At 41.4% G+C, this 16,372-nt stretch overlaps 1 long non-coding RNA gene across 1 annotated transcript in view; it reads right to left on the bottom strand.

Moving 5' to 3' along the window:
• Positions 1 to 11,592, bottom strand: part of LOC114262166 (uncharacterized) — a 39,800-nt gene extending 28,208 nt beyond the window's left edge. The window contains exons 1-3 of the long non-coding RNA XR_014350242.1: positions 11,236 to 11,592; positions 9,850 to 10,519; positions 9,640 to 9,747 (exon numbers count right to left, since the gene is read on the bottom strand). This is a non-coding gene — a long non-coding RNA (uncharacterized LOC114262166). The remainder of the gene's footprint in view (positions 1 to 9,639; positions 9,748 to 9,849; positions 10,520 to 11,235) is intronic.
• Positions 11,593 to 16,372: the final 4,780 nt, after the last annotated feature.

The raw sequence follows: 16,372 nt of genomic DNA, 5'->3' as shown, positions 1-16,372 counted from the left end.
TAACATTTGCCAACCCCTCGCACCGTCATAAACGGTATACCACTCTGCCATCTTTTGTTTGAAACCTGGTGACTTTAGGGAGCTTTCTTGAGGGCTCTGATTTGGTGAATATCTTTCTACGAGGTGGTGATGAACCTTCTTCAGAGAGGTCATCCTAGTCAGGTATAGGAGTTCCTCGAAGTGGCAGAGGAGGTTCATCTTCATTGACATGATTGTAAAATACTGCATCTGCCATGTGAGCTTCATCTACTCGAAAAGGCTTTTGAGAGCCAGCTATGGCTACTACCTCATTGTTGTAGATTGCTTTGACACATTGATGGTAAGTGGATGGGATCGCAGCATATCTGTGAAGCCAAGTTCTCCCTAGGAGAGCCTGATAGGTCATCTCTGCTTCTATAACATGGAACTTAGTAGTAGAGCGAATTGGTCCGACTGCTAAGTCTAACTGGACATGACCTATGGTTTTAATTTTTTGGCTTCCAAAACCGGTAATGGAGATGGGTTGTCTAACTAAGTGCTTTTGTGGGATCCCAGCTTCCTGGAAAGTAGAACAAGGCATCACATTGAGTGAAGCTCCTCCATCTATGAATCCTCTTTGAAACTCCATCCCATTGATGAATACTGGGACGTAGAGGGGGCGGTTATGTGGAAATGGTACTTGTTTGTCGGCCTCGGTAAAGGTTATTGCCAAGGAGTTATCCCGAAATACTTTCCTTACTGATCCGCTTACACTCATACACGTTTCACCATTCTGCTCTGCAAGTCTTAAAAAGGCCTTAGTGGCTTCAAAGCGTGTTGCTTCAGACAGGCCGAATTGGTCGAAGAACCACTTGAACTTTGTCGATTTCTTAAGCGCTATCACGCGTCTAGTTTCAAAGTCCGGACAAGTGGGAGCTGGGAGTTCAGAGAGCTCGCACACCATTGGCTCTTCTGTCTCGTCATAATGTGAAAGCATCATGACCGTCTTGCCATTATCCTTATGGCGCGGGAGAGGATCTTTCAAGACATCTTCTGTTTGGTGAGGTAGCTCCAAAGCGTCTTCAGACATCATTTTTCGAACTAGCGATCTGAGTGCCCAACATTCCGTAGTAGGATGTTTAACGGAACGATGGTATATGCAATAGTCTGCCCGCGCTTGATCCTTTTTGTTAACAGGTTGCCTTGGCTCGAGGAGGTGAACTTTTCCATCTTCTACCCAGGCATTGAGGAGTGCCTGTGCCTCATTCACTGAGATAGGTAATGGCGGGGGAATTTGATCGAGCTTTCTTTTTTTTGCCTGCGGGTCTTCTCTTTCCCAAGAGGAGCCCTTGGCTGCATACACAGCGTGGTTGCGTTGGTTAGGCCTCCATGGGGAAGGTTGAGGTGCTGTTGGTCGCCATGAATGGGGTTATGGTGCTGTCATTCGTGCCCCTGATCTTACTGTTTCACTTATGTTTCGGGCCGCAGCACATAAAGCGGAAAAGTCAGAGAAGTGGTGGTTAACCAGCTGGAGTTTATAAGTCGTGAGCATTCCTTCAATGCACAATGACACCAGTTGGTGCTCTTCCATCGGGTCTTGAATGTCTACTGCTTTTTTCCTGAAACGGCGGACGTAACCGAGGATGTCCTCCCCAAGTCGCTGTGTTTCCCTCATAAGATGAAGGGTGGTTAACCTTTCTTCAACGTAGAAGAACTTGATATAAAACTTTACTTAGAAAATATGAGGAAGAAGAACTCCGAAAATATGAGGAAGAAGGAATATATTTCTGTTATATTCAAAACTTCTTATCTTATAAGACCAAATGACACTCCTTATATAGGAGATATTACAAACATCATTATAACCCATTATATGCCACTTACATATTATATATTACCACTATCTACCACTATCATATTATATACATGCCACTATCTACCACCAACACCACTATCATATTCTAGACATGCCACTATCTACCACCAACACCACTATCATATTCTAGACATGCCACTATCTTATTATATACATTAACACAAATTTCCAACACTCCCCCTCAAGCTGGTTTGAAGATATCTTCCATAGCCAGCTTGCTAGTCAGCTTATCAAATTGCTTCTTTTGTAGTCCCTTCGTTAGCACATCAGCTAATTGTTCACCTGTTGGAAGGTAGGTCATACAGATTATGCCAGCATTGATTTTCTCCTTGATGAAATGTTTATCCACTTCTATATGTTTTGTGCGATCATGTAGAACTGGATTATGAGCTATAGATATAGCTGCTTTGTTGTCACAATAGACCTTCATAGGTGTCGGGTGAGAAAGCTTTAATTCTTCAAGAATTCTTTTAATCCACATTACTTCACAGATTCCATGGGCAACAGCTCTGAACTCTGCTTCTGCACTACTTCTAGCTACCACATTCTGTTTTTTACTCCGCCATGTAACTAGGTTCCCACCTACAAAGGAGTAGTATCCGGATGTTGATCTCCTGTCTGTAACACTTCCTGCCCAGTCTGCATCTGTGTATACTTCAACTTGAAGATGTCCATATTTCTTGAACAGTAAGCCTCTCCCTGGAGTTCCTTTCAAATATCTTAAGATCTTATAAACGGCCTCAAAGTGCTCTGCCCTTGGTGAGTGCATGAACTGACTTACCATACTGACTGCAAAGGCAATATCAGGCCGCGTATGAGACAAGTAAATCAATTTCCCTACAAGTCGCTGATATTGTTCCCTCTCTTTGACTTCTTCAGCCTTAGCAGCTTGTAACTTCAAGTTAGGCTCGATCGGAGTCTCCACCATCTTACAACCAAGCATACCTGTTTCTCCAAGGAGATCAAGAACATATTTTCTCTGATTAACGAATATACCTTCCTTGGATCTTGCAAATTCCATTCCGAGGAAATACTTGAGGGCTCCCAGATCCTTAATGTGAAATTCTTTTGCGAGTTTCTCTTTGAGGGCTGCTAACTCTGCTTCATCATTACCAGTTAAAATGATGTCATCAACATAAACAATCAAAATTGCAATTTTACTGTCTTTTGAATGTTTATAAAATATTGTGTGATCTGCTTGACTCTGCGAGAAGCCACAACTGATAACTGCCTTCCCAAAGCGTTCAAATCACGCTCTTGGTGATTGTTTGAGTCCGTATAATGACTTGTTCAATCTGCATACTCTGTCGCTTCCAAGTCTCTACTCAAATCCCGGCGGTAGGCTCATGAACACCTCCTCTTCAAGATCACCATTGAGAAATGCATTTTTAATATCAAGTTGATGTAGAGGCCAATCTGAATTTACTGCAAGAGATAACAGTACTCTGATGGAATTTATTTTAGCAACAGGAGTAAACGTCTCCTGATAGTCGATCCCATAAGTTTGAGTGAAGCCTTTAGCCACCAGTCTCGCCTTGTATCTCTCAATGCTTCCATCTGCGTTACATTTTATCGTAAACACCCATTTACACCCAACTGTTTTCTTGTCTTTGGGTAGATCAACTATCTTCCAAGTACCACTTCTCCTTAAAGCATTCATCTCCTCCATGACTGCTAATTTCCAATTCGGATCATCCAATGCTTCCTGTATATTCCTTGGAACAAACAAGTGTGAAATCCTAGATGTGAAAGCTCTATGGTTTTTAGACAGTCGTTGATAGGAGAGGTAATTTGCAATAGGATGTTTAATGCAATTTCGGACACCTTTCCTAATTGCTATAGGAACATCAAGGTCGGAAAAAGAAGGAATAGGATTACCTAAAATTTCGATGCCAGAACTCGGGTGGACATTCGGGTCATTAGGATGGACATTTGGGTCAATATTCCTCAGATGAAATCGCTTCCTAGTATAAACCTGAAGCTCAGGATTTAGATCATTTTGTAGTACTTCTCCCCCTAAACAAGAATCTTCTTGACTAGGCACCATAGAACTTGGTTCTCCTAAGTGATCATTATCAGACAGATGTGGTTTTTGTGTAGGATAAATGACATTGGGGAGCGGGATAGAAATATCCCAAAAACGGTCTTCTACTCCACTTGTCTCCCCCTGAAGAGAAGTGTTGGGGAAATAGGATTTTGTTTCCACAAATGACACATCCATACTCACATGAAATTTCTTGGTTTGAGGATCGAAACACTTATACCCCTTTTTGTTTGAGGAATAACCCAAAAAAACACATTTTATAGCACGGGGGTCAAGTTTTGAACGAAATTGACTGGGAACATGAACATAGGCAGTACATCCAAAAACTTTGGCGGGTAAATCAGAAAACAACCTCGTGTCAGGAAAAAAAGTTTTGAGACAATCAAAAGGTGTTTTGTATGTTAACACCTTTGTAGGCATCCTGTTTATCAAATAAGAGGCTGTTAAAATTGCTTCACCCCATAAATATTTAGGAACATGCATGTAAAACATTATAGCACGTGCTACTTCAAGTAGATGTTTATTTTTTCGTTCTGCAATGCCATTTTGTTGAGGGGTATCCCGACATGTAGATTGATGAAAAATCCCATTTTTTTCCAAAAACTCACCCAACTGCTCATTGAAATATTCTGTTCCATTATCAGAATGTAAAATACCAATTTTGGTTTGAAATTGGTTTTCAATCATATTGTAAAAATTTGTGAATAAATTTTTCACGTCAGATTTTTTATTCATCAAATAAATCCAACATAAGCGGGTATGGTCATCAATAAATGTAACAAACAATCTTTTACCAGAAGGAGTAGTGATTTTAGAAGGGCCCCAAACATCACTATGAATCAAATAAAAAGGTTTGGAAGCCTGGTAAGGTTTTGGCAAATAAGTAGAGCGATGAAATTTTTGCAAAAATGCAACTTTCACAATGAAAAGAAGAACAATCAATCCCTTTAAATAATTCTGGAAATAAATGTTTCAGATAAAGAAAACTAGGATGTCCTAGCCTATAGTGCCATAGCATTATTTTTTCTCGAACAGAGATTGAACTAGTACTATTAAAGCTCTGAGCTTTTTTATTACTAACAGGTACTTCATCAAAGTAGTAAAGACCTTCAAGCATCCTAGCACGCCCAATCATCATCCCCGAGTTCTGGTCCTGAAATTCACAATGGGATTCAAAAAATGTAATTCGACAATTAGAATCCTTAGATAGTTTACTGACAGATAAAAGGTTACAGGCTAAGTTGAGGACGTGAAGAACAGCATTGAGATTAATTTTCTCAGTTAGTTTAATAAATCCTTTTCCTGCAATAGGTAAAAAACTACCATCGACTATTCTGATTTTGTCATGACCAGAACAAGGGAAATAGGTACTAAATAAATGGGAAAAACTAGTCATGTGATCGGAGGCACCGGAATCTATGATCCACGGAGAGAAGGTTAGGCAAGAGAAGGCTTTAGGATTTCTACCTGTTTGTGCCAACAAAACACTAGGAGTACCGGATGAGGAGTTGGATTTTATCAGCTTTAAGAGTTGATCAATCTGCTCTTTGTTGAAGGGACCTGAATCGGCTTCATTAGCGGTAGGAAAGCCACGATTCTTCTCTCATTGTTTGCTGCTTTTCCAGTTGACAGGTTTGCCATGGATCTTCCAACACGTTTCGCGTGTATGGCGAGGCTTGTTGCAAAAATCACACCAGACCCGTGGCTTATCATCAAACCTGCGCTGGTAATTTGCAGCCTTGTTGGCCGCAGCATCGCTAATTAAAGTAGAAATTTCAATTGATTCACCAGTACCTTTTTTCTTAAGCATGACGCTTCTTCGGCTCTCTTCCCTTCTGACTTCGGCAAATACTTCGCCAATGGATGGGAGAGGAGGTCTGCCAATAATTCTTCCTCGCACATCATCGAACTCAATGTTGAGGCCGGCAAGAAACTTATAAATACGGCTGTCTTCCACAGTTTTCTTGTGGTGGTTGCAGTCGTCAACCGATTTTCATTCGTATGTGTTGAAGATGTCAAGATCCTGCCGCAACCTTTTCAACGAATTGAAATATTTGGTGACGGAATCATCTCCTTGACGAATCTCTCCCAACTTCAAAGTTAATTCAAAAACTTGAGATTGATTTCCTAGGTCAGAATACATCTGACTAACATTATCCCACAATTCTTGCGCAGTAGTATAGCACATGTAATTAGAGCTTATATCCTCCTCCATGGAATTGACCAACCATGTCATAACCATGGAGTTTTCAGCGTCCCAACTGTCGAACAGCGGATCATTAACAGCAGGAGCCTGCTTGTCACCAGTGATGTAACCGATCTTTCCTTGCCCACGGATATACATCCGGACAGATTGTGACCAGCGGAGAAAATTATCACCATTTAGGCGGATGGTGGTGATTTGGACAGAGTGAGAGTTGGGCGTTTTCACCGGAATGGCGGCGGCAGGGGTTGAAGTGGTTTCGGACGTGACTTCCGACATGGCTATGACGGTTTTAGGGCTGCTGTGTTTTTTGTTGCTCTGATACCAACTTAGAAAATATGAGGAAGAAGAACTCCGAAAATATGAGGAAAAAGGAATATATTTCTGTTATATTCAAAACTTCTTATCTTACAAGACCAAATGACACTCCTTATATAGGAGATATTACAAACATCATTATAACCCATTATATGCCACTTACATATTATATATTACCACTATCTACCACTATCATATTATATACATGCCACTATCTACCACCAACACCACTATCATATTCTAGACATGCCACTATCTACCACCAACACCACTATCATATTCTAGACATGCCACTATCTTATTATATACATTAACACAAATTTCCAGCAACTTTTTTACCAAGTCTTCCCATGAAGAAATAGAGCCAGCACCGAGGTTAGCATACCACGAGAATGCTTGATCTGTGAGGGATTTGGAGAATTCCCTCATGCAGAGGTTTCGGTCCTCTCGGTGGGCTCCAAGGGCGTCAAGAAAGCGTGAAACATGCTCCATGGCGTTCCCTTTTCGTCCGTCGAAGCGAACAAACTTGGGTATTGTATATCCCGCCGGATATGGAAGACTCGCGATGTGAATAGGGTAAAGGGGACGGAGGTCCAATTCTGGGGAGGCAGGGATGTGGCCTTTGTTTGTCTGAAGTAGACTGTGTATGTGTTCTTTTACTACTTCCAATGTTAATGGCTGGGAAGGGTTCTGATCCACCGGGAGAGCAAGAGAGCTAGTGGAAGTCATTGCGGCAGGAGCTCCGCTAACGAATCCAATTTGCGGTGGGGGTATTTGGCTGGGGGCTGACGGAGGGAGCGGGGTGACCGTTTGTCGTCCCGTTTGGGTTTGCAAGTTGTTTTGCGTAGCGAGGTTGGCCTCCGAGCCATTCTGGGCTAATGGCGGAGCACCATTTTGTGATGCTGAAAGAGGGTTGGACGACGATGGAACTGTAGGTGCCCTTTGTAAGTCTAGTAGGGCATCCATTAAGAGTTGTTGGTTCTGTTGAAGAGAAGTAGCGAGGTTGGCCTCCGAGCTATTCTGGGCTAATAGCGGAGCACCATTTTGTGATGCTGAAAGAGGGTTGGACGACGATGGAATTGTAGGTGCCCTTTGTAAGGCTAGTAGGGCATCCATTAAGAGTTGTTGGTTCTGTTGAAGAGAAGTGACGCTCTCAGTCAACGCACGTAGTTGGTCTGCTATGACCGGTTAGGAGGATTGTTCTTCTGGAGAGCCGCCGGAATTGTGTTCCGAGGTCTCTGCCAGAGTCTCCCTACCGCCACCTTGGGATGTCGCTATTCCCGTTCCAGTGTTCTTTTTGGGCGCCATGTGAAGCGAGCACCACTCTTCCCCAGCAGAGTATAATGTGGGTGAGAGGTGTGGTTAGAGGTAGTCCGAGAAGATGACAGGCACTTCAATGGCCTGAGATCACCGGAGGTGGAGAGGAGGAGGTCAAGGCAAGCTTGGAGAGGGAGAGGTTGGCAGTGATAGACCTTTGAACACTAATGTAAAGTATGATAGGGTGTCTAAGCATGAGACTTGGTTGTATTGTTGTTGTTGTGTCTCGCTGCATATACGATACGTTATATAGGCCATAGGAGTATTGGAGCCTAAGCAAACTGTTGGACAGGTGGCTCGTTCTCCTCAACTCTGCCAGAAGTGATATAAGCCCTTCTGTCGTCTGTGGTTTGACGGCAGGCAGAGAGCAATGTTTCATGGCAGGCAGAAAGTAACGTTTCGTATATACATCGGATGACATGAACGTAAGGTCATTATTGCCTCTTCTCCAAGCCTGGTCGAGATGGAGTTGTCTTAGCAAGAAGACAAACATCTCAACGATCCCATGACCTCAGCCGCCAGTCCAGTATCCTCTGATGATCCCGAGCAGTAGTGCCTGGGTCCTGCTCCCAACCTAGGCATCCAAGTAGATAAATGGGCCAGGGCCCACCTTAGTGTTTAAGAGAGCCAGGGGCTCGCCTCTAGGCGACCAAGTAGGAGGTTGGGCCGCAGGCCTATCTCAATGTTTAGCAGAGCCATTGTTTATCAATCCAAGTCCAAGTGAGCTGAGAGCTGATTGTATTGTTGTTTGGCCTTGGAGCGAGGTATGAAGGACCATGGGCCCTGGGGCCATGGTGCTGCCTGTTGCAGGGCTCTTCATATCTAGATATATTTGGGCTTATATGTATGCTCCCGCTTAGGCTAAGCATATAGTCTTGGCTGCCTTGGCATACGACGCCCGTAGGGCTCGCCATGTAGCAAACATACGACATGCCCGACGTGGTGCCTTATTGGTCTACCACGTGGGTGGGGTTTTGGTGATGTGGCACCTGTAGGACTTACCACATATCGAGCTTGATACAAGTACCCACAACTATCAAGTGAATGACGGTTAATCAAAGATACTAAGAAAAATAATGAAGAACTAGTACGAAAATTTCATCAGTACAACCTGCTTATTTCTTCAGATTTCATTTCAACGTATTTTTGTACACTTTTACAGCCTTCTACCTATTACACGAAACTCATTCGATAAGAAGTAAAGCTGACCCCACATGCTGGATACACAAAAAGAATCAAATCCTTGAGAATCTCCAGAGTTATTTCAAAAAAAGAACCCTAAACTTTTTTTTTTTGATAATTAAAAATTGTTGCTACAAGGAGTTGAACTCAAGACCCCAAACTCTAAAAAGCATGAATTTTAACCTTAAACTTAATTCCAGCACAATAAGAACTCAGTAGATTGAATACTACATTCAGTTCCTTAATCCAGGGTGTTCCATACCCAAAGTAGCTCCTATCCTTAAGTTTGATAAAAACCCATAGTCAATGATAATATATTTCATAGTTTGTTTCTGTTTTACCAAAACTTTCTTCACTATACTAAAATTCCAAGTTTTGGCAGTCCATGTTATGTGCTCCAAATAAAGAGAGAATCAGAGAGAGAGCGAGAGAGCGAGAGAGAGAGTTACAGGCAGGGTAACAACTGTCTCAGGCAGGTTATAGATAAGCACAGAACTCAATACTGTTGCCAGAGCGAAAATGCTGCAAGGCAGCCATCAGAAAGGAGAACCAACAAATACCTACAGCCATCAGAGGCAGATTAAATACCAACTAGTTAGATCACTGGTCATCATATATTTGACTTCCCAATACTTTCAAATCCCTCAGTATCAAGGTATAAAACAGAATTTTTTACTCCATCAATATCCAATTCTAGCAGGGTTCCCCGTTCTCATATCCCTGTAAAAAATAACAAAATACCTGTAAGTAATATCTGTAAATGGATGGTTGCTTAAATCCACCTCATTACGGTCTGCATCTAGCTTTTTTTTTTTTTTTTTGTGTCACGCATGTGCCCAACACCAAATCCTGCTAAGACATCAAACTACAAAGCTTAATAATTGTTAGAAAAATCAACTTATGCAAAGATGTTGGTGGCAATAACTAAACCAATGGTAGCACAGGCTGCACCTTCATAACAAGAAAGGGAGAGAAGTTGATCAAGCAGAAATGATTTTAAACAAAGGTAAGGACCAATCACCTAATAAAACAGCCATAAAAATGGAGTTAAAAGAAAATAAGAGCAGGACTGGAAAAATTAAAATTTTATAAGGTAAAAAAGGTTGTTTCACTGAGGGCTTGACATGCACAAATAATTATAGAGATGAATAATTGCAAGACATGCCCAACGAATCAATGACATTCAATACTCCAATACACAAGAACAAGATAGTATAAAACGTCTCTGAATAAGAATTTCAATTTCCAATGTGGTTATCACACAATACTAAAAGACTGATTTTCATTCATTAGGCCAGTGTGAAACTAAGAAAGAGAGATGTGGCTAAGGAGGCGTGCGCGCAAACTGTGCACACTAAGAGAAGAGGAGAGATGTTCGCAATTGCTTCCACAAGAAAGCCACCTCCTCTCTAAAAGGACGCATCACTTACTATCCTAAATTTTAAATATCTTTCTGAATTCGTCAAGTGGCAGATAAATTGAAACTAACAAATATTTAGAAATCAATCTCAAGCATACAAAAACAGCAGCAATAGGGTTGTTTATTCTCTTAATTGCCCCCAAACCTTCCCTTGTAGTGTGAAGTTTTGTATGATCAGGATCAGTTTCTACAATAGGAAACCTGCAAGATAAAATAAAAAGGGTAAACAAGCATCAATGATCGCAAGGCTGCAAATCTCCACGGTGGCATAATGATACATGACAAATCATAAGAGTAGAGAAGCATCCAATGGTTAATGCCCTGATTCTTGCAAGGCGAGATACTGCTGTCTACTTGCTATACACTCAAAACAATCTAAAAATAGAATACATATTTTACAAGTTGCGACATATGTAAAGCTATAGGTAAACAATTTAACGTGGTATTAATGGAATCCTGCTAAAAATAAAAAATAAAAAAATCAACTGGGTGCATTAAACCATAAATATCCATTCATATTAAAAAGGTTAATACAGTACAAAAATGTAATCACCATTGTCTCGTATCATCCATAGCATAAATATCTCATCAAAGTTTGAAGTAGTCCAGTTCTAAGAGTAAAGCTAAATCCTAAATAAATGGAACTCATCACCACTTACCAATTACCAATATTGCTTAACTAAACAAATCAAAATCACAAATCTAACAGAGAAGCAGCAATAAATACTCTACTCTTATACAACTTCTAACAACACCACACAATGCATCATCAAGATCGTCACGAAACATAATGAACCCAAGTCAAGGATTTCAAAGCAAACCCAATTGATTCTAAAGCGACATGAACGCATACATGAATTGAAATTCAAAACGCGCGCACACTTCTACATTTACTTATGTATCAAGAAATCGCTTACCCTTTACGAGAAACATCAAATGAGAACGACCCACATGTGAATAAGCAGAGAAAGATCGAAAAGACCACGACCCAACAAGTTATCTTCATTGTGATCGCTGCAGAAGGCGTTATCTTACAAATAGAGAGCAGAAAACAACGAAATCGAGAGGTTTTGAAGACATGGGGCAATAGAGGAAAGGATGTCAAGAACTTGGAAGCCATGGCCGAGGGTGCAGGTCAAGAATCGTGGACCACTTGGATTGAAGAGAAAGAGAAGGGTGATCATTGGTTATTCCAGAAACACGCCCATAATCTTATGAAGTTATGACTAATAGAGAATGTAAAATATTATAATTTCACATTAAGTGATTAAAAAATATAACACTACGTTTGGAACCTATGAAAGAAAAGAAAAGAAAAGATTACTTAAGTAATAAGAGAAAAAAAAAATAATAATTGTAATTTCTCTCCTTTTTGTTTGGATAAAGAAGAAATAAAAGAAAAGAAATGATTGCGATTTCTCTCATTTTTGTTTGATTAGATTTCATTAAAAGAAAATAAAAGAAATTATTTTATGTTATATTACCAAAATAATCTTTTTATATTTTCAATCATTTTATTTCTTTTATTTTTATAGGGACAAAATTGGTATTATGAAAATAGTGGTTTCTTTTCTCTCCCAATCTCTTCACTTTTGCGAAAATTGAAAATGAGGCTTATCAGAGAAATGAATTTCTCTCCATTTCTCTCAATTTTTTCTCATTTTTCTCTACTTAGGTTATCTAAACAAATAAGAGAAATACATATCACTCAATTTCTTTTCTTTTCTCTCCAAATCACTCAATCCAAATATAGAGTAAAAGAATATGTGATTTTGTTTTACATTAAGATGGTAAATGATGATTGGTAAAAAAATATGACGTGTGTTACTCGAGAACTATTTAATACTTTTTTGAGATGGAGAGAGATCAAAAATGGAATGAGACAGTAGGGAGGCGGGAGCAATATCGTTTTGTTGTAGTTGGAAGATTACACAATTTTGAGTAGGACTGTGCAACATACCGCCCAATCCGCTAAAACTGCACCGACCCGCATCAATCCGCACCGCTCTAACCGCTAACCGCGGTTTAGACTTTAAAATTTCTAATCCGTTAACCGAACCGCTCCGCTCCGCTATAGTTAATACATATATATTTTTTAACTTCTAATGAAATATCAATACAAAAAAAGAGTGTGAGAGAGATTTAAGATATGAAATTTATTACAAATTAGTGGTTATATATATAGAACATATTATGTAAAATTACTTTGTGTTATATATCTAAAAAATATTATACAAATTAGTGTTATATATTATGCAAATGTATGATAATTAGTTAGAATATTCTTCAATCTGCTAATCTGCTAAAAATCGCCCAAACCGCAATTTTTCAATCCGCTAACCCGCCATTCGGTTTGCAATTTTCCTCTCAAACCGCCCGAATCGCACCGCGCACACCCCTAATTTTGAGACCCAACTACTAGGGCTAGGGGCATTATTGTCAATTCATATGATAAATTCATAAATTTTGTGAGAGGGTATGAGCGTTACAGAGCCTCTATTTGTACACCACAAAAACTCTCATCCCAAACCAATTTTTAATTTTTTTAATTACGAATTTGCCATTCAAGAAAATTATCAAAGAGGACAAATATTCATCCATTCAAACCCTAGTAGGTGCCTGCGTCGACTATGCCATCTCCAACCCTTGCAACACCTCCCTAATGCAGTCCTTACCTCTCGCCACAGCCAACCTCTAACCACCGCCGCAACCCCCTTCTCTAGCCACTGATGACTCCAAACAACCTTACCCTCTCTTCGCCACTGCTAACAGCCTCGCCTCTACCCTAGCCGTCGCAGTCAACCCCGTCGCCCAGATCCGCCATCACGATCAATTTCTACCTCCATCTCAAGCCTTTATCCATCATAGAGAGAGACAAAGACAGATCGCGAGAGGGCGAGAGAGATCACGATTAAGAGGTGGCAGTGGTGGCAGTAGACACTAGGGTTTTGAGATGAGGAGATGGGAGTTGGGGAGGGAGGGTTCTGCGACTAAATGGGAGGAGTGGCGACGAAAGGATGAGTCGATGACGAAAGGGCTGCAACGCAAAGGAAATGAGGCTGCGAAAGAAGAAGTGGCGGGGGAAAGGGAAGAGCGGTTAGGGAAATGATGGCGACAGGAGAAGGGGGTAATTGACGCTGGTTAGAGTTAAGGTTAGAACTTCGGTGTCGGAGCAGGCAATGGAAGCGGCGGCAGTGACAATGATTTGGGGTAAGGGTTGATGAGGGTATTTTAGGAATTTGGTGGTGTGAATTGAGAGAAAAATATTTTAAAAAAATGTGTGTGGTGTGAACTAAGTAATGGTGTGGGATAAGAGTTTTGGTGGTGTGCAAATAGAGGCTCCCAAGTGTTACACATGATGTGTTCAATGGCTACTGGTGAGACTCCTCCAAAAGCTGAACTAATGATTAGCTAGATTGACCAAAAAAACTACCTTCTTTCAAATTTTACTACCGAAAACTCGGCCAACTCGCCAAATTCACTTTGATATTTTTAAAATTTAGAGAAAATATTTAATTTTTGAGTTAGACTTTGGATAAATATTTTGATCCATCTAGTCATTTATAAAATATTCGTTTTAATTTTTAACTATAAAATAAATTTTAAAAAATAATAATAAATAAATAATATATTAATATATATTTCTTTTTAGAACTTAAATTAAAATACTTTTTAAAATATTATATTTATTTATTTCGCAATTTAATTTTATTAATGTTTAAATTCAAATAATTATCAAAAAGGTCTAAATAATTTAATAGTATTTCAATTTAAATTCAAATAATTATCAAAAAGGTCTAAATAATTTAATAGTATTTGAAGATGAAAATAAAATAAAATTAATAGCTCATATCTATTGGGTTAAATGATTGAGCATAGGATTTAGACATTCCTTTAAAGTCGGACTTGAAATAACTAGGTTAGGTCCTATGACAAGTTGGATCGTGTTCGTAATGACATATATATACTTTTATTTTATAGTGTCAGTCGGCCCAACTGGTCTTTGTCTACCCTTACCAAAAACCTAACGCAACCGATAGTCACTGTACGGGGAGCAAATATTTCAGCAAGCCCGTACTCCTTTCTTCCAAGCTCCGTTTCTGTTCGATCACCTGAGAGCACAATGAGGGTGAGCTACCCGGCGGTGTGTGGCCGGAAAACCCCTCCGATAATCAAATTAGACACACATAGGGATAGAGAGAGAGAGTGTTTGAGTGTAGGAGTTCCTTACAAAGTGTTCGTCTCACCAAATGTTCATCTGTCCACGTATGGAGGGCGCAGTCATGCTTATATACCTTCTGCACCCCAAATCTACTCCCAGTGATCTCTCAACATGTGGCACTGCTATCCCATCTGTCAGCATAAACCTTGCTGAGCACCACCTAACCCAACTGCCTGCCCATGCTCCTGGGAGCTCGGTAACCGGGCAGTATCATCTCGGCCATCGTCTTCCATGCTGCGTTTCATGCCCAAGTACTCCAACAGCTAAGCTCAGATGAGGACTGGACTCGGTGACATCTCGACAAAGCCGAGCTCGGGACTACTCACACTTGTCTGCGGTCGACCTACCTGCCGAGCAAACAGGTGCCTCGGTCTAACCTTGCCTTTCCTGGCGATGGACTTTTTACCTGACCGGCTTCGCAAGCACGGATCCTTGCAGCTCGGTCAATCCATGCGCTGCCTTAACCGAGCAGCTTCCTCCAAGGCCGGGCAATACAGCTCGGCCCAAAACCCGTTCGGCCCAAATCTGCACGGCGCAACTCAGTCTGACCCAAATCTGTTCGGCCCTTACCATGGCCCAATCCAGATCATAAATCTCCCTCTCAATTGCCCCTTAATTCCGTCCGGGAAAGCGTGACTGGGATTACTCACTTCGACCGGGATAACATTTCTTCGGTCTTCAGAATGCTAAATGGTGATCGGGTTAGTGAACATTACTGTCTGCAAACTTGCCCGGTTATACTCCTCGGCTGACGTCCTCTTCTTTGAAAGTAGCCCGGTTGGCTCCTCAACTTTTTAACCTGTCTCTTCAGTTCTGACGTCGCCATAAATGGGGACACGTGGCGGGCTGCCATTGGTTCTCGAGCAGCCAACCCGCCGTTTTGCCAGAATTTGAATTTGGGCGGTCTCGTTTCCTCTATAAACATCCCCCCCTCATCTTCCTTGAGGATCTCATTGACTCACTACCATTCCAAGTAACCCAAAGCTCTTGCATTTCCTTTGCCATTCCCGAACTCGCGCTCGAAGAAGAAGCAGCCACTGCTCCATATTGGTAAGCTCTCCAACCCTTGTTATTTGTTATTTTCATTGATACTTCAGACAATAGGGCAGTAGAACGTAGTTCTTAGGACATAGGACATAGAAGTCAACCCAAACCTCCCACTACTCATGGTGTTCTTCATTTTTGCTGATGAACTTCGAAGAATTGAGGCGGTCCGGGCTCCAGGACTTCGTTTGATCCAAAAAACAACCCCGACCGAGCTAATAAAACGTTTGCCCCAACCTTAGTGAAAACCGGGGTAGGCAAAGGGTTTGGTCGATCGACCGGGCTAATATCTGGTCCGGTTTAAGGCCGGGCTCCTTGGCTATCCTTCAAAACCGAGGTGGTTTGGCACAATCTATGACCGAGCTAAAGTCAAGCTCATTCCGCGCGACCGCGCTTCCTCTTACACTTGACAACCTTTTCCTGCAGAGTCCAAGTGGACCCCTGACCACTTCCGAGGCTCTCAAAGACCGAGCAGCCAACAGTTCACAAGTCAGTGCCAAACCTCCTCAACCGAGAAAATTTGGCCGGTCCTACATGGGGAAATTTCGATTTCTCGTAGATACTCCAGTTGCAATGGCTGCGTTCAGGGAGGAGTACGGCATCCCGGCCGATGTCCACCTTGAACTTGCAGAAATTGAAACAACGCCTTGGGGCAGGGAGGAATGCCCCTTCACCGTGCTATCCATCGTCGAAGGGGGCCTTCGTTTCCCACTTAACCCATTGATCACCGAGTTCCTCCGCCGCACCGGGCTTGCATCCACTCAAGTGTCCACCAACACCTACCGAAT

Source organism: Camellia sinensis, chromosome 14, assembly GCF_055761805.1.
Source record: "Camellia sinensis isolate YWXY chromosome 14, ASM5576180v1, whole genome shotgun sequence".
Classification (NCBI taxonomy): Eukaryota; Viridiplantae; Streptophyta; class Magnoliopsida; order Ericales; family Theaceae; genus Camellia; species Camellia sinensis.
This window is presented reverse-complemented; position numbering and strand designations above follow the sequence as displayed.